Source organism: Ursus americanus, unplaced genomic scaffold (genome assembly GCF_024610735.1).
Source record: "Ursus americanus isolate L20-20 unplaced genomic scaffold, mUrsAme1.1.p SCAF_68, whole genome shotgun sequence".
Lineage (NCBI taxonomy): Eukaryota > Metazoa > Chordata > Mammalia > Carnivora > Ursidae > Ursus > Ursus americanus.
Genome location: NW_028273650.1, coordinates 68,521 through 87,021, shown reverse-complemented (window position 1 = coordinate 87,021; position 18,501 = coordinate 68,521). Strand labels below are relative to the sequence as shown.

The following is an 18,501-nucleotide window of genomic DNA, read 5'->3' as shown; positions in this document are numbered from 1 at the left end:
GTCAGCACACCTGCACTGCGAGAGGACAACTAGAAGCTCATGCTTGGTCTTCCCTGGACTTTGCCCGGTGTGCCTTTCCTTCACTGACTTCTGTCCACATCCTTGCCCTGTAATAAACCATAACCATGAGGATAATGGCTTCTCGCAGTTCTCTAAGTCCTTCTAGTGAACCACGGAACCTGCAGGTAGTCTTGGGGGCCTCCCAAACTCTAGGTCCTGATGATTTACAACGTACTTACAGCAACACTACAGCAGTGTTCTTTCAGCACGAGGAGATGCTAGTTTAAAATGCAGGTGACAGGGGCGCCTGGGTGGCACAGCGGTTAAGTGTCTGCCTTCTGCTCAGGGCGTGATCCCGGCATTATGGGATCAAGCCCCACATCAGGCTCCTCCGCTGGGAGTCTGCTACTTCCTCTCCCACTCCCCCTGCTTGTGTTCCCTCTCTTGCTGGCTGTCTCTGTCTCTGTCGAATAAATAAATTCTTTAAAAAACAAATAAAATAAAATAAAAAATAAATAAAATGGAGGTGACAGGCTTCCACATCAGCAATGATCATCCAACATCTCTGTGGGATAATACCAGGCATTTGCATTAAAAAAAAAATTTTTTTTTTGAGAAAGAAAAAGCCAGATCACGAGGCGGTGGGGCAGGAAAGGAGACTCCACACTGAGCACAGAGCCTGACACAGGGCTGGATCTTATGACCCTGAGATCATGACCTAAGCCCAAAACAAGAGTAGGACGCTTAACTGACTAAGGCACCAGGCCCCCCTGCCTGCATCTCTCATATACTCTCCTTGGTGATTCTTACATACACTACTTTCAGGACCACTGACGTACCCAAAAGCTTCCTGAGGCAGTGACCGTCTTTTTTTTTTTTTTTTAATTTACTTGCTTACTTACTCACTTATGTAATCTCTACACACAACGTGGGGCTCAAACTCACAACCCCAAGATTAAGAACCACATGCTCCACCCACTGGGCCAGCTAGGCACCCCAGGACTGTCTTCTTTTTAATGAATCCCCATCAGGACAAGATGCTCAAGAGTCAAGAGTGACTCAGGACAACGCTCTAAATCTGGTAGAGAAGTGAGAACAACTGGCATTATTAGTCTTCTAAAACTTAGACTATATACACGTGTGAGATTTGTTTTGTCATTCCTCAAATATCCAAGACAATGTAGAAATAAATGACTGAATGCAAACCACAAGTTACTTGGATACAGTGTGAACAACGGATTCAACGGTGTCCATTTCTCACCCATTTTTCAATTACATCCATTTTTTTCAATCTCCTGACAGTTAATAGGAAACCTGAGTTTTAGAAGCTGTCTTCATACCCTTCTCATCTACTAAAAAGATCACCCGTGAGTTAAAGGTCAAGACAGCTGAGATAATCTTGAGAGTTCTCCTCTGTCAATATCAAGGAGCCATTTACCCAAGGAGCCTTACCCTGTTATTTCTTCATCTCTAAAGTGGGAGCCCCGGACCAGTTGATCCCTAAATTTAGATCAACCTCTAAAATCCTAGACTACCTAAAAAAATAAAAATAAAGGAGGCAAACACCCAGTGGAAAAGTTTAGAATTTCCAATGAAATAGTTGAAAGGGCAGACTCAAAGACGAAAATCAAACATCAACTCTTCACCAACCAAATCATCAACCGTCACCCGACAAAAATTAATTCATATGTAGACAACTTGCATTTAAACTAAGTTACTCCTGCTACCTCTTTTATCAAGTCAATTCCTTAGGACACAACTAATGTATTTTTCCCAAAGCAGAAAGCAAAGCTTTTTTTTGCCATGACACAGCCAAGGAAACGCCAAACTTTTTACCTACACTGGAATCACAATTATCCCCAGCCTGAAATCTTAAGGGTGATATTTTAAACAGTCTAGGGTTTTTCACTTCTAACGTCTACACCATCACTGAATTCCATCATTTCTTAGATCTTTGCCATTCATGACACTTGGCCCTTAATGGAGGTCACAGTCCTGTCAACAGGAAAAGGGAAACTTTCTCAGACATAAACCCATTTCCAAACGCTCCCCTGTAAGACTCAACTTCTATAGGGCAGCCATATATCACCAAAAACAGCAAATCTCTGCACGGATTGCTATAATCTAGAGTCTGTAATTCCTAAATTACATATAACGCTAATGTCAAACACGAACCAATCCAGTTTAGACTCCAGGATACCACATTCATCTGCCTGGTGCGAACATAAACCACCAGCTGCCCAGTTCCTCCTGCATCTGTTCACGGAAGAGCTAACTGTAACAGGACGAGTTAGGTACTGTCTTACAACTATTAACTATCAACGCACTTCTGAGTGGACAGAAAAACTACACTCCTTTTTGGAACTAACACAGCTAACTAAAAGTGACACTGGTCCATCTCTTATAGCCATGGGACTGTTAAGATATTCCTAATAGTTTATAAACTTTAGCTTCATCTCATGTACAACAGCATGTTGAAACATCCATGCCAACGAGAGTCCCAAACTCTCCTGGCTGGCCTTCTATGTACAAAAACCGGGCCTTGTTTTGTCTCTCGGAGGCCAGGGGAGACATCTGCACTGCTGGCTGGTAGACCTCGGTTGGTACAGTTGGGCTCAGGTGACAGCTTCATGTGCCTGTGTTTTATGTAGCGGTCTGGGATGTATGACACTTACAGTAACAGTCCTGTGATTTGGATGCTTAGCTTTCCCTTACAGCCTCACACCCGGGCAGAGTGTCAGACATCCACAGTCCAATAACAAGGAGTGCCCCCGCCTTGGGCTGGGCTCACTTTTGATAATGGGATGAAAGCCCAAGCATCCTACCCCAGGAAAACAGCTCATGTGCATACACACAATTCTGCGTACCGCTTCTGGGGTTCATGGACCTAGGAGACAGCATTTCCTCCTTAAGCAACAAACAGTCTGATCAGTAAGCACTTAAAAACAAAAAGATCTTCATGGACTTTTCACCAAGGGAGAAATCTGGGAGCCATCCTGGAATTGCTCTGGACACCCCCTCTCTCAGCCCTGGCTCTTCATTTCCCAGGTCAGAGCCTGGAGACTGGCTGAGAAACAGGCTTCAAATCACCCTCTCTCCAGTTCCTCAGTCACGCCCTTAATTAAGGCCTTCTTCACTTGTGTGTACAACGTAATTGTAGAATTAAAAGGACACAGGCTGTTAGATTGGACCATCTGAACTTTGCCCATCACTTTACTAGCTGGGCGACAGACACCGGGCAGCCATTCCCTTAATGACAAAGGCTGGCTCCTCTCCCTTCTGAAGCGCATGACTGCAACAGCTCCTTGACCGACCCTTGTACTAGTTAACCACCCGCTTGCCATAGGAATCTGCTCCCGTCAGAATCAACCACACGCTGCTCTGATCTTGTCAATAGTATCAACCCTACCTCCTTCTCGACCCAACCCTTTCTGTACTCCTAAACACTAGTAAAAACATCCAGTCTCACAGACCCCAGCCTCTCCCGCCTCTGCACCGTTAGAGCGGGCATGTCCTCCACGAGGCCCTGCCTGCTTCCCACCTTCCACTCTCTTTCTACAGATCCCTGCAGACAGCCAGACCTGCAGAGGTCACGGCATCTGGTCCACAGCCAGTTTCTGTATGGTTCTGGGCTAATCAAGGTTTTTACCCTTTTAAAGGTTGTTTAAAAAAAAAAAAAAGGCAGCTACGTGACAGGCCCTATGTGGCCTACAAAGCCTGAAATGTTTACTATCGACCTTTAACAGAGAAAGTTTGCTGACCTCTGAGCGTGACCGTGACGGGGACATGCCCTCCAGGTCCTCAGAGCACTCTGCTCTGGCACTATCACTGCAGGCATCACACTGCACACTGACTGCCTCACTCCCCTCCTGTCTGTGCCCCCGGGGGCTGACACTACACCAGGCACAAGACAGGTATTTAATACTGTTGACGCCTCAACAACTGGGTCCACGTATACACAGATTTTTTTTGATACATGCCGCATAGTAAATGTAGTTTCTCATAATTTTCTCAACATCCTCTTTTCTCTAACTTACCTTTTTATAATACAGTATATGATACACATACAAAATATGTGCTAACTGCCGATTCTCAACTATGGGGAAGGGTCCGGCGGCCCGCACTGTTCAGGGGTCAACTGTCCTGGCACTTTACATGTGTACACCATCCCACATAGTAACTGCACGCAGAGCTTCAAAGATCACAGATACTAGAGTTTATATAGACAGTATCAGAAGTCACGTGACTAAAGGCAACGCACCAGTATTTGTACCTCAACCTCCTGTTTCATAGTTAAGATGCTCTTTCTACTAAAAAGACCTGCGTCTCTACACAAACTATGATACCTAGACATCTTTGATTACTAATACCTGAGACTTTAGCTAAGGGTAAAATTTAATTTTTGACTCGCTATTTAATTTTGATAATTTTTAAATTACTGCTACTTTTTGTAAATTAAAGAAAAAAGAAAGAAACAGACACCCTAAGGAAGCACTAGGCAGGTATTTGTAAATTAAATATCAGTACTTAGTGGTTTTCTACTCAGTGCACCACAGCCTCCCATGATCCCACCTATACCGGTCTGAGAACCCACACCACCTTAGAGACAGGCTCCATGATACGCCTGTCAAAGAGGCTCAATCCTCTGTCTAGCTGTTCCTGCTCTAGGCGGACTTTGGAAAAAGTCAAAAGTCCGGCCAGCACTGTGTAAGAGAACGCTCCATGACGATGAAAATGTCCCATCTCTGCACTGTCCGAGGTGGTAGCCACTAGCCACACCTGCATACTGAGCACCCAAACTGGGGCTAGTGTGACTGTCAAACAGAACTTTTCATTTTATTTAATTTTAATTTAAATAGCCACACATGGCTAGCAACGACTACAGGAGACACAGATCCAAGTCTAGACTCCAAACACTGCAGTGAAATAAAACACAATTTTCCCTGTATCCTTAACTACAGGCTATGTTATCTGGCCCAATCATTCCCCTGAAAAAGACTAAAAAGATGGACAGAATACTTTAAAATCTTAAAATCAACCAGAAACTGACAAGACAATAAGGAAAGAACAGGCCAAAATTAAAGTGAAATCAGGAACCCAAAGAGATGAACAAGCACAGAAACCACCTCTGCCCTGCAGTCATTTGCCAATTCTGAAAATTTTCAACTTTCATTTTTACAACCATTCAGGGAAAGAGGAGTAAGAATCAAAAGCTGGGTCCCTTAGGGTGTTTAACCAAAAACACTACCTCCAGAAGCAGGGCCCTAAAGGCTACAGAGCTCAAGATAAAAGAAACCAGAGGTGAATCACCTCTCCAGTAAAATCACAGCACTGGGCGGTCCAAAATACCTCAAGCCTTAAACCTGCTTTAAACTGGTTGAAGCAAAAAAGAAAAAAAAAAAAAAAGCTCTCTGGAAGGAGCTATATCTTCATTCTATGCCTCAATAGACTCCTACAAATAATCAGAACTAAGTTAAGAATCCTACAAATAATATTCTACACCATAAATAAAAATGAATCACAGACCTAAATGTAAACCTGAAACTTTTCTAGAGGGGGATGGAGGGAAATAAAGGAGAAAACCTTTGTGACCTAGGATTAGGCAACAACTTCTTAACTACGACACTGAAAAAGCACAGTCCAGGGGTACCTGGGAGACTCAGTCAGTTAAGTGTCTGCCTTGGGCTCAGGTCATGATCTCAGGGTGCTGGGATTGAGTCCCAAAGGCAGCAGGCTCCCTGCTCAGCGGGGAGTCCGCTGCTCCCTCTCCCTTGGCCCCTCCCCCATCCTGCTCTCTCTCCCTACCTCAAATAAATAAATAAAATCTTTGAAAAAGAGAGAGCGAATGCAAAAACAAACCATAGCATGAGAGAAAAGCACAGCACACATCTGACAAAGACTTGTATCCAGAATATATAAAGAACCCACCAATAAGAAAAAAAATTTAATAGGCAAAAGATTTGAACACCAAAAGATACACAGGTGGCAAAACCACAAAGAAAAACTATTACACACCTATCGGAATGGCTGAAAAGCTAAAAGACTAACCATACCAAATGTTGCCCCAACGATCCAGCGTGACTGGAACTCACACAAAGCTGGGAGGAATGTGAAATGGTTCAGCCATTCCAGGACAGAGTTTGACGCTTTCTCAAAAAGCCAACATAGGCCTACCACAGGATCCAGCCATTACACTGCTAGACCCAACCATTTCCAGGAAAAACAAAAGCCGATGGTCACATGAAGACTTGAGCAAAATTATTCAAAGGCTTTATTTGTAATAACTCAAAACAAGAAACGACTCTCCACACACTGATCACGTTCGATGTCATCCCAAGCAACAGCAGGAAGAAATTCCTTGGAAGTCAGCAAGGGATTCTAAAACAGATACAGATCTGCAAAGGGTCAAGGAGGGCCAAGGTATGCTTAAAAAGGAACCAAGTGGGAAGAGTTCCACAATAAGACCTGTTATAAAACTAAAATAATTGAAGCAACTTAAACTGGGCAGTACCAGTGGAATTCAAGAAAGTCCAAAACAGATGCACATACACACGGACCTTTCATTTCCAAGAAAAGGGGCACTGCAGAGCGCTGGGGGAAAGATGCTCTTTTCAATGAACGGTGTTCGGACAACTAGCATGTCCAAAGGTTAATGAAGCTGGATTCCTTCTTCAGATTATGCACCAAAACCAATTCTGAGAGAATTACAAAGTTAAAGGTTAAAAGCAAAAGTATAAAAGCATTTAGAGAATAAATGAGGAACTAGTTCATGACCTCAGGGCAGGGAAAGACACAAAAAGCTTACAAAGGAAAAGACTGACAAATGGCACTAATTAAACTTAAGAACTTCTATTCATAAAAAAAAAAAAAACACAAAAAAACCACTGAGTCAGTGAAACTGCATATGACAAAGTGGGAAGAGACAGCAGCAAAATACATAACCAACAAAGAATGTGTGTTCTGAATATATATAGTCTACAAATCAATTTAAAAATAACCTAATAGAAAAATATGGGCACTTCGAAAAACAGTGCATCCGAATGGCCAGTAAATGTATAAAAAGATGTGCAACCTCACTGTAACCAGGAAAAGGCTATTGAAAACCACAAGGCAGCAACACAGCAGAAACCACCAGAAGGGGCTGGGCGGGGCGACTGACACAAGACCAGAGCAGGGCTGAAGCAGTCATTAGAGAGAAGACTGGGGGGCGGCTGGAGCCTCCCAGCACAGCGGGGAGCAACAGGAGAGTCCCTCACTGAGAGGTGCTCCAGGCCAGGCGCTCTAATGTACATTTAGTGGGGTCACAGTCTATAAGTGACTATAAACTAGAACTTTAACTTCACTTGACCAATGTAAGGAGAAAGAAACTGTTTCAGATCACTTTTTCCCACCAGCTCATTCCTTTTATTTTCTCCATCACAGGGCTACACCACTGACTCAGTCTGATGGGGGCCAGAAGAGGACGTGGAAACATCCTTTGTACTTCGCGTCCACATTATGGTAACCTAAGTCCACCCGTCTGTCCCTAATTCTCTTCTCTACCTTAGTAACAACTTCATGTACTTCAAGATCACAAGGCCCCCTCAGCAGGAGCACAGACTCTTCTTCAATCATTAAACCAATGACTGAGGGCCAACCCACTATAGGAGGAGGAGGAAGCTGTGAAGGACCCACAGATACGTACAGGATAATACAGAGTCCCTGTCCCTGAGCTCACAATATTCTATTTGCCTACAGGTGCGTCCAACTCTGCATAAGACATAGCAGAAAGTAAGCATATCACCAATTCCATCTTTGAACACTAACTTTTATCTAGCTCTGATCTTAGGGAAAAAATAAAGGACAAAGGCAAAACAATACATATTAAATTTAGGTATGACTTTAATGCTAGGCATAGAATCAATTCACACAATACTGTTTTAGTAGTCACCCCAAGACTTGGAAATCATCCTGACTCTAGTATAAGCAAGCCAATCTCTCAACACCAAAACAAAACCACCAGGGAACACGTGCCTTGAGCACCCACATATACACACTTTCCTGCTATCTGCCAAAAACCACAAGTCCAGAGGCCATACAAATTGCTATTTCAATGCAAAATCATTTATTTAAAATCCAAACCAAGATTCAAAAGAATTTAATGACCTCAGCATAAAACATTCAAAATCCCTAAACAAAATTAGTTGTGAGGTCTTCCCAAGACTCTAGAAAACCTGAAAAACATACTGAAAAAGAGTCCTGAAGTGAAGGCAATCTCACTAGCAAATCTAAGTGGTCAGAAGCCAAACACATGCCTCTGCCATTTACGACTGATTTTTTGCCTGCTACGACTTGCATTTCTCTTAAAACACTCTCAAGTAGTGGTTGACAGACATTAGCATGCAACAGAAGCTCCTGGACAGCATGTTCAAACAGACTGCGGGCCCCACCCCCCGAGTCTGATTCAGGAGGTCAGAGGTGGGGCACGAGCACAGGCATTTCTAACCCGGCCAAGTGATGGTGATGCAGTTGTACTTTGAGAACCACTGCAAACAACCAGTTTACTGGTTTACTGTGGTGTGCGCACGCACGTGTTTCCCTTCGCAATAAGCAAGACCAAGGGGAACTTGCTGAGGAAGAACAAACTCTTTTTTTTACGCAAATACTAACTTTTCTTGCCTGAGTGAAGGTAAGTGACCTGTTGCTCAAAACGTTTACTCTGAACAACAACGTAAAAGACTCTCTAAGCAGATCATCGGAAGGCCGGTGTGTCATGGAACTGGCATTACAGTGTTAGGAAGATGGATTTTTTTTTTTAAGATTTTATTTATTTATTTGACAGAGAGAGACAGCCAGCGAGAGAGGTAACACAAGCAGGGGAAGTGGGAGAGGAAGAAGCAGGCTGCCAGCAGAGCAGGGAGCCCGATGTGGGGCTCGATCCCAGGACCTTGGGACCATGCCCTGAGCCGAAGGCAGATGCTTCACAACTGAGCCACCCAGGCGCCCCTGGGAAGATGCATTTTTAAAAATGGTTTCAGGGCATAATGTAAAACCCTTGTAAAGTACATGATGAATCCAACTGATTAGTAGAAGATACATTAGAGCTTCTAGACCAGTCATCAAGGATCTTTTATAAATCCCAACTTCCTAGGTCTTCAGAATATAGAATGAGTCCTAACGAATACATGACCAATTCCTACAAAATTAATTTCTAGAAAAAAACATTTGAAAACTATAAAGGGACAGAGAAATGCCTTTTTCCCGCAGCTCAAGTTTCATGATATTTGTAATCTAAAATAAAGCAGACAAAGACAGAAAAAGATAATCCAAGTTCTCCCTGGTATCAAGTCCTACCTGGTTTCTAAGTAAGGTTCTTTACCAAGGCAAACAAAAAACAGTGGACTGCTGACTGACGCAGGAACAGTTCTCCAACAACGAATGAGCCTGGGTTCTTTCATTCAATAAATATTGTGTCAGACACTGGGGATGCCATAGTGTGTAAAACAAAGTTTCTGCCCTCGTGTTGCTTAAATTCTATAAAAAGACACACAATGCACTACAAATATGGAATGTATAAAACCACTTCAGCTCTTTCTTCAGTCCATCAAAGACAAACACATGATGCTCTGGTCACAAGTAGACCCAACAAACACCTACCATTCACAGCACAATCCAAAGCACCAGATGGCAGGACTTTTAAGATAGAAAATGGAGGCAGAAAGGAGATCCTAGGCACAGACAGCCCATAGATAAAACTTTTTAGGTTCTTCTGAGCCTTGGTTTTGGTCCACTGGCCCTAAATAAAGGAGGACAGAGTATGTCAAGTCTTAAAAGCACTATGGAAAATTCTAAATCGGCGAGAATGAGCACATTCACTTCAGAAACATTTATAGAGCAGCAATGTGTTAGAGATTATAAATTCTAGGATTTACTACAAGGGGATGAAACCTGCATGAGAAATTTACAATTTACTTTTCCCTCACATTACACCTTGCTTCCCACAAAACTATATTCATAAACACTGACACCCCCCCCCAAAAAAAAGTCACCAATGAAAAAACTCTGTAACAATGTAGAGGTTGTGTAAAGCACAACCTTGAACAAATAAGAAGCGTCAATCACTGCACTATGCATTATATATTTGTATTTAACTGATTTTAAATTAACTTAAAATAATTAAACAATTTTGGTATGTTCATTAAAATGTTTACCTACACCATGTTGGCCAGATCACAGCTTCATGATATGAAAGCGTCAGATTCAAACAGAAAATATAATTATTTCAACTCTCCCAGACACGGTACTTACACCTGCATGCTACTCACTCCCCCTTCGGAAGGCTGGGTTCAGATCTGTGAGACTACTGCTGCTCTAGTCCTGTCTGGTCCTAGAAGCTGCACAGAGAGTTCAGCAGGCCCAGCCAACAAGGACCTACCCCTTGTGGGCCAAGAAGCCCACGGCAAGCTCCTCGAACTCCAAACTTCCAGTGTCTCCTCTGCAAAAATGAGGATAGCAATACCACAATTAATGGTTCTCAGGAGGAATAAAGCAGAAAAAGCATGAAAGCAATCACTTCAGGTCTGGCACATGTCATCTCCCAGATTTAATTCATCGGTAAAAAGGTAGTGACACCTACCAACAACACACAATACCCCACACGTAGCAGTAACATTACATCTCCTCCCCTATCAGTGGATAACATTCACATGTATGACTTTGGTCATTTTCCTTGTTCTGAAAAATGAGTTTACAGTAAATGCCAATGTATATCAATAAGATCTAGGCAGAATTCGTTTCATTCAATACAAAGCTTGCAAGGAAAGACCTTCATGTCCTGACAAATAAGTAAACTCTGTGATGATGCTACTTGTTCCCTTCTCGGAGGCTTTCAACTGCTAAAAAGTGGCAATAGTGCCACCCAGCCAAAAACACCTATTTCATACTTTCCTCTAAAAACCATTTCATTAGTATTTATGCAAATAAGACCATAATTAACGGCATTTGCTAAAAATCTCACCTATCCTGAAAGTTGAATTACATATGCCTATCCGAATTTTATTTCCATGATAGAGCCTAGCAAAAAAAAACAATACAACTGTTACAGACAGGAAGAGAGGGGGTTCTTCTGGTACTTTATAATCAGAAACACATTTATGTAGTTCTGAATGGTAAGATTTGGCACCATTCCTAGAAATTAATGCCACAAAGTGGTAGACAGCAATTTCATTTCTCCTACACTAGGTTGCCTTTTGGTAGTCATGAAATGGAAGAGAAAAAAAAAAAAAACCTTGCACAAATATTAGCAGAGAGAAAAAGCCATCAACGGTTTAAATAATCCACTACGAAACATGGTTTTCAGAAGAGACATAAAAAAACAACTACTTAAGGCAGCTGGCTGAGGCACTGAAACACAGGTACACCCAAACAGGAGCTGGAACCGCTTTCATCCTTTTCCACCGAGGATCCTTCTAAGGACAGAGATGCGACTTCAGATTTGAATGCTTACTGCACTCACAAACTTCCTGGAATTTACTACTATTCACTCAAATAAGGTCATTTACTTTGCCCAAGTTTTCAGAATTTGCATTTTAAATAATTTCTATAGGCATCAGTAAAAATTCCCAAAGACCCCCACAGCAATATTTTGCTAATTATTTAAGGGATTTTAGTAAGGACATATAGTAATGAAATAAGTTCTTAAGCTTGAGCTTTAAGACAAAATAAACTACTACAGAAACTAAACTTTACTGGTTTACAAGCCAAAAAAACCCCCTCATTTCACAAATGATAGAACTTTTAATTATATTGAAATTTAAAACAAGATTTTAGCTGAAAACTGTCTAAACTGAAAATGTTTACTTTCAAAAGTTAAAGACTTACATATTAAGACTTTGACTCTCATCTTTCCTGTGTTACCCTTGAGACAAGTATTTTCTCAAAATTAAGACACTTAAAAATACAGGAAAAAAGGTTTCCATAAAATCTTTAGAGATAGAGAAGTAGCAACTCAAAACTAACATCCAAAAAAGAAGAGTCATGTTCAAAATGACTCTTTACTACACGAGAGAACATACACAGTACACAGAAGACACTATAATTTTTCCTGCGGGAACTAATCAGCATTTTTTTAAGGGGATAGCTTCAACAATACAATTGTTATTTAGACAATTTCTCAAACTTCCCAGCGAGAAAAGTTATGTTACTTGCTGAAGAACCCAATTTTAAGAATTGGGATGTCAAGTTCTCTAATTTCCAACAATGGGCATGGAGTGCTAGAGAAACGATGTTAGTGAGAAATGTTCTAATGATCCTCACTGCGGCTCCTAACTTCTGGTTTCACCGGACACTTCCACCCCATCGCACTCATGGAGCTTCACTCCTAATCACGACTCACCTTCAGCGGACCGCCGGCCTGAAAAGAGGCTGAAGTCCTCTCTCCTGTAGGGCTCTGCCCCAGGACTCTTGGCCCCAAACCTTAAACACTAAGTTTTGGATTCAATGTCTTTATTTATCCAAGGACTTGCCTCTTGATGCATCATCACCTCTGAACAATGCGTAGGTCCTTTTATTCAGTGTATATACTCAAGTCTTAGGTTGATTGTGGGATCCTTTAAAAGACAGCAATGGGTTTTAAACCATCTTTCCCCAGTTTTCATTATTAAATCGGAGTATATGATAATCACCGGAAAGATATTACTTAAAGAATGTATAACATGGGATCTTGCTGCTTCGACAACATTTAGCACACAAACGTATTCAAGACACGAGGGGTAGGCTCATTCAGTGTTTCACCTCCAAGGACAGCCACAAAGAGAAAACAACGTACTCATAAAGACACTGGAACGCAAACTTTCTTCAAAAGTTTCATGTGTTTAAATATAGCAGGATGTTAAAAATTATCTCCAAAGTACAATGGCATGAAAAAATGACCTACATTGGATCTCAACAAAAATAAGGTGAATGCTAATTTGCAATGTATCTTTCCATCACTTCATCCACCTTTCAGGTTTTCAGAGATGAGACAACTGACCAGAGTTCACACATTTCCAAGAGAAGACTGTTTCCATTATCCGTTTTACAAATAAAATATTAAGGGTGAGGCTCTGGTATTTCATTTCAAATAGTAATGGCCTATTTTTCCAACCACGAAAATGTTGACATTCTATCTAAGAATCCCAGCGTTGGTCGTCTTAAGTATAGATCCCCAAATCCTTACACTGCCTTCAGCTTGAACGTATTTCAACCAGTTCCCACAATTACTACATTACTATTATCTTAGTCTCACTGCCAAAAACCCAGCTGCAGGCTAACTATGCAAGAATGAGACACTGTTGAAATGACTAAAAAACAATTTTTTTACCCTTACTGCATTAAGCTAAATCCTGCAATTAAATAAAACCAAGTAACACACACACACACACACACACACACACACACACCCCTCCTCCTCCTCCTGAGAAAAGAAAGGAAAGGAGAGAAAAAGAAACAACAAGTCCTTCTTCCACCTAAGCCAGAAGCAGAGCTGGGGGCTGGGTTGGGAAGAGGTAAACTTGGAGGCACAATGAATCAACGAGGTCTCCAGGGCTTTCGCCTCAAAAACCACAGGACCACAGCAAGTTGAGCGCCAGCTGCGGGGAAGGAGCTGGCCCGGATCCGGGTTCGAGGCTCGCCCTTCCCTGCCGGAGGGCCAGTGAGTCCCCATATAGGGTCAGGGCTCTTCTCCCCCCTCCAGGTCCCCAAGGATTTCCCTCTTCCTCCTCCTTCCTCTCTCCCCCCTTTTGTCTTTGAGGCAATTGGCCAGCTCCCAAGGAGGCCGGCTGGCCTCCCCAAGCCCCCGGCCTCCCTGTGCGCTCCGGCCTCGAGCCCCTCTGTCTCTCCTAGACCCCCGAATCCACCAACCTCCCCATCTTTCACGAACACCCCCAGGCCTTCTCATGTCCCCCAAACCTCCCCGTTTACCCGAGCCCCCGGCCTCCCCTCCTCCCCTGGCCTGCCGGAGCCCGCCGACCTCCCCACAAGTCCGTCCTCCACCCACAGCCTTTCTCCCAGAACCCGCCCCCTCGTCCCCCTTCCCTGGCCTCTCGTGTCCCCACGCCGGCCTCCCCACATCCCCGTCCTCCCGGAAACCCCCAGTCCGTCCCACATCTCCCGACCCGCCCGCGCCCCGATCCTCCCCAGACTGCCGCCCTCCCCGGGGCCCCTCCCTCGTCCTCCCCACTTCTCCGGTCTCCCCACATCCTCGGCCTCCCAAGCGGCGCGCGGGAGGCGTCCGTCTCCGCCGCATCCGCCGCGCGGACCGGCTGGTTAGCCCCGCTCGGCCCTCCGCCCACAGGCCGCGGCCCTGCCAACCCCCAGCACCAGGAGCCGGCCCACCCGCCCGCTTCCCGGCCCCCGCCCCCTCCCCGCACTCACATGGACCGCGCGGGGCGCCGGGAGGCGAGGGCAGACCACTGCGAGGCGGCGCCGCGAACCGACGGGCGGCGCTCCCTCCAACGCCTCACGCCGCGGGCGCACAGCGGTCCCGCCGCCGGCGGCGGCGGCGGCGGCGGCGGCGGCGGCGGCGGCGGCGGCGGGCTCGCGCCCTCTGGATATGCTGCGTAGGCGACGGCCGCGCATGCGCGGCGACCGGCTGAGGAGCGCTTCACTGCCACGGCGCGCGCCCGGTCGCGTCCCCGCGCCGAGCTTCCGCCCCCCCACCCCCCCACCGCCCCCCCGGAGGACCGGGCATGCGCCTGGCGGCCCGCGCATGCCCTGCACGCCACGGGGCTCCGCTCCCGAGACCGCGCCGGACAGTCGCGCGGGGCATTCAGGACGGCAATGGACTGAGCGCGCCTGTGGTGGCCGGGTCTGGGGAAGCTTCGGCGGAGGCTGGGAGTCCCGGAGGTCCCACTGGCGGCACTCTGGGCCGGCGGGGCTGGACCGACCTCGGGGAAGCCCTCCCACCCGCTGCCCTGCCCCCCACAGCCTGGACGCGGGTCCTTTGCAGGGCCGCCCTAGCCCGCCGCCCTGCAGCCCAGCCCCAGGGCCGGAACCCGCAGGGTCGCGCCCCCCAGTGGGCCGGGGCCTGGCCCGAGTCCTCGCGCGTGTCTTCGCCAGGCTTCCTGCCCACCCCGAGGAGTTAGGTGTCCCGGGCCCTTCTGCACACAGGAGAGTGAGGCTCAGGGATGTGTTCCGTGACATCACAGCTAATGCTGGGCTGTACTTAGATTGAATCCTGGAAGACGGCCTGAAAGAGGCTGTGGGAGGCGGCTGGAGGTAGACAGATGTGGGGCCTGCGTGCTGGTCCCTGGGCTGCAGAAAGAAGAGGAGGACCCCGGGGATCTGGGAGTCACCAGGCCTAGGGCAGCTGAGCAGACCCAGGACACCAAGTGGAAGGGGCAAAAATGCACTTGTCCAGGGTCTTCTTCAGGCATCCTTAGGAGCCTGGCTTTTGTTCTTTAGGCCGCAGGCAGCCTGGGGAGGGTTTCAAGCAGGAAGTAATATCTGATTTGTGTTCTTAAAAAAAAAAAGAAAAAGAAAACCTTGCGATAGGAAATGAAACCAGAGGCAGGGCTACTTTCATCTTTATGGCGTCACTTTGATCCTCACCACAAGCCAGGAGGGTCCTGGGATGGATCCATGCATTGGTCTCCCTACTCAGAGGGGAGTCTGCTTCTCCCTCTCCCTCTGCCCCTCCCCCTGCTCTCTCTCTCTAATGAATAAATAAAATCTTTAAAAGAACAAAGGTAATGAATATCCCAAACTCATCATTTCCTGATGGCTTTACTACATACTGCCATCATCTATGCTCTCGTCTGTTGTATCTTTACAGCAGAAATCCACGGAAATGACATGACGAGCCGCTGACGTCTCTTCCTGACTGTTCAGTGAGGGCAGGCTGGGAGCTTGAAATCAGCCACGGTGGGAATATGCACCCCATGGAGACTGGCACACGCCACAAATCAGCACACACACACACACCCCCGCGGGAGCCTGTTATATTTACCAGCATTGCACGGTCTATGTGCTGCATGGTGAGATGACATACAGTCTGGAAACAATGAGACAGGGACATTTAAAACAAAGCTTCATTTTAGTCCAACGAAATGAAATGCGTTCTGAGCACCTGCGAATTCCGTGCCCACCTCTCGCTTCCTCCGCCCTTGACTCTCCGTGATGACAGCTGTGATTTGTGAGCACCTGGTAGATGCCAGGCGTATGAAGTTGTATTCTCTTATTATCACTTTCCGGTTCAGTGTGAATATTGTCCCATTTCATGAATGAGAAAAAGGAGGCACAGAAGGGTTAAGACACTGCCCAGGATCAAACCTTTTGCTCCCTGCCTCAGGGCCTCTTGTCTGGCTCCGTGTGTACCGTCCCCCTTTCTTGCCCGAAGCAACCCAGAATCCGCGACTATGTCATTGGTCGTGTCGTCACTTTAAGTTCCAATTGATCTTCATATCCACTTGTTCTGCGTTTTCTGAAATGTCATTTATTCTTTGGCTTGAGCGATTTTCCTTTCCATCTTCTCCACTCTCTGCGATTGCATTTAATGGCGACGTTGATAAAGCCCTTTTCTTTAGGGTGATCTTGCCAAAGCGAGGGGTACTTTATAACCTTCAGCAGATAATTAATGCGTGTGACAACCCACAGACATTGCACACACTTCAGCAGGAGGATTGGGAGGAGTTCACAAGCACCTGAGCTGGAAATAAATTACAGGGGAAAGGCCTGCACCCCCTCCCCCGGGAACCCACACTCCGAGGCTGGCACCTCCTCCTTCCCGCAGCATCCTTGTTAACAGTGTCGGCAGCCAGCGTGGTCACCGTAAGGGGGAAACCGAGGCAAGGAAGTGCCTCACTCAGGGAATCAGCAAATCAGCACCAGAGGTGTGTGGGACACAGGAGTTCTGGGCAGAACCCAGCCAAGAACGGGGATTACCTCATGCTAAATCCACTGTTTGTTGAACGACTGAATGAAGGTTTCCCTATGTACTCCTTTCTCCCCGTGAATATGTACAGTGTGTTACCTTTGACCCTCTGGCTGTGGTTAAAGTGAAGAGAAAAAAGAAAAAAAAAGAAAAGAAAAGAAAAGAAAAAAGAAAAGAAAGACAGGTTTTTCTTTGTGATGAGAACTCTCAGAACTTGCTCTTTTCACACCTCTCAAATACACCATAGAGCAGTAATGAACTGTAGTCCTGGGGTGTACTGTAAATCCGTATTCCTTATTGATCTGAAACTGGAATTTGTACCTTTTCACCATTCACTCAATTCCCGCACCCCCTCCGCCCTCTGCTTCTGGTTACTTCGTTCTGATCTCTTTTTCTGAGTTAGTCTTCCTCCTTTTCTCTTCTTTGTCTCAGATTCCACAGAGAAGGGGAAAATAGCTCTCTGTCTCTCTCTCTAGACAGGACCGATCTCTCTCTCTCTCTCTATGCTTCTCTACAGAAAGTCTTTGCCCTGTCTCCCTTATTTCACTTGGCAGCATGCTTTCAAAGTCCGGTACTGTTAGCACACTTAGCGGGATGTCCTTTTCTTCTGGCTGATTCCTATGCTATTCTCTAGGTACCACTTCTTTCCCTACTCAGCACTAAAGGGCACTGATGTTTTCCGTGTCCTGGCTATTGAAAATAATGCTTCTTGAACATGGAGGTGCAGGTGTTGCTTGGACATATTCCTTCATTTTCTATGGGTATGTTCCCAGAGGTGGAACTGCTGGATCATCCGGTAGTTCTCTTTTTAATTTTTGGAGGGACGTCCACAGTGTTCTGCATAGTGACAGTACCAATGTGCATTCCCACCAATGGTGCCCAAGGATTCCCTTTGCTCCACCTCCTCACCAGCATTTGTTATCTCTCGACTTTTGGAGGGTCGCTATTCCCAACGATGTGATGTGATGCCTCATGATGCTCTTGGTTGCATTTTTCTGTGGGTTAGTCATGTTGAGGAGCGTTCACTGTGTCTGGGGCCCAGGGACAAGTCTAGTGTGCATTAGACCTTCAGTTCCTCATTTAGACACACAGGGGTGGGTGCAGCAGCACTCTTCTGGCTGAGGTGCGGGTGCTGGAATCGTAAAGAGGACACCATGGGAGTGGACAGAAAAGGAGGAAAGGGAGGGTTCTGAGGTCCTTTACTCTGCCCAGGGAGCCTGGAAATCCTGCTCCTTTGCTCTGTGACTCTGCAAAGGCACTGTGTTGAGGACCCCCGAGAAAAGGCATGGCTTTTTTTGCTGGTGTGCCTGCGTGGAGCTGTGCCACCAGAGCTGGAGAACTGGATGCAGGGCGCTTCCTTGTCCATGGTACCTGGTGAGTTCTGCTGGAGGAACTGGAGCAGGAAGAGTCAGGCAGAGGCCATTGTGGTTGTTGCCCCTGCCCAGAAACAGCTTGAAAGTTTTAGTAGCATTCTGCAGTCTAGGTGCTTAAGAGGGGAGGTGGGCTCCAAGATCTTCTCAATTATTCATTCAGTAACTACACACCGAGCACTGCCCTATGCCAGGTATCTTGCTGGGCCCGTGCGCGGAGCTGAAATTACCTAGGGCTCCTTT

At 45.9% G+C, this 18,501-nt stretch overlaps 1 protein-coding gene across 11 annotated transcripts in view; it reads right to left on the bottom strand.

The window, feature by feature from the left end:
- LOC123779680 (ral-GDS-related protein-like) overlaps window positions 1-14,538 on the bottom strand; it is a 98,138-nt gene extending 83,600 nt beyond the window's left edge. For 5 of the 11 annotated variants that reach the window (XR_015723574.1, XR_015723569.1, XR_015723573.1 and 2 more), the window contains exons 1-3: window positions 11,362-13,711; window positions 10,288-10,474; window positions 9,637-9,775 (exon numbers count right to left, since the gene is read on the bottom strand). The gene's annotated coding sequence lies outside the window, so the exon portion shown is untranslated. Of the gene's footprint in view, window positions 1-9,636; window positions 9,776-10,287; window positions 10,475-11,361; window positions 13,712-14,391 lie in introns of those variants that run through there. The other 6 variants (XR_015723570.1, XR_015723572.1, XR_015723578.1 and 3 more) reach the window with 6 other exon arrangements.
- Window positions 14,539-18,501: the final 3,963 nt, after the last annotated feature.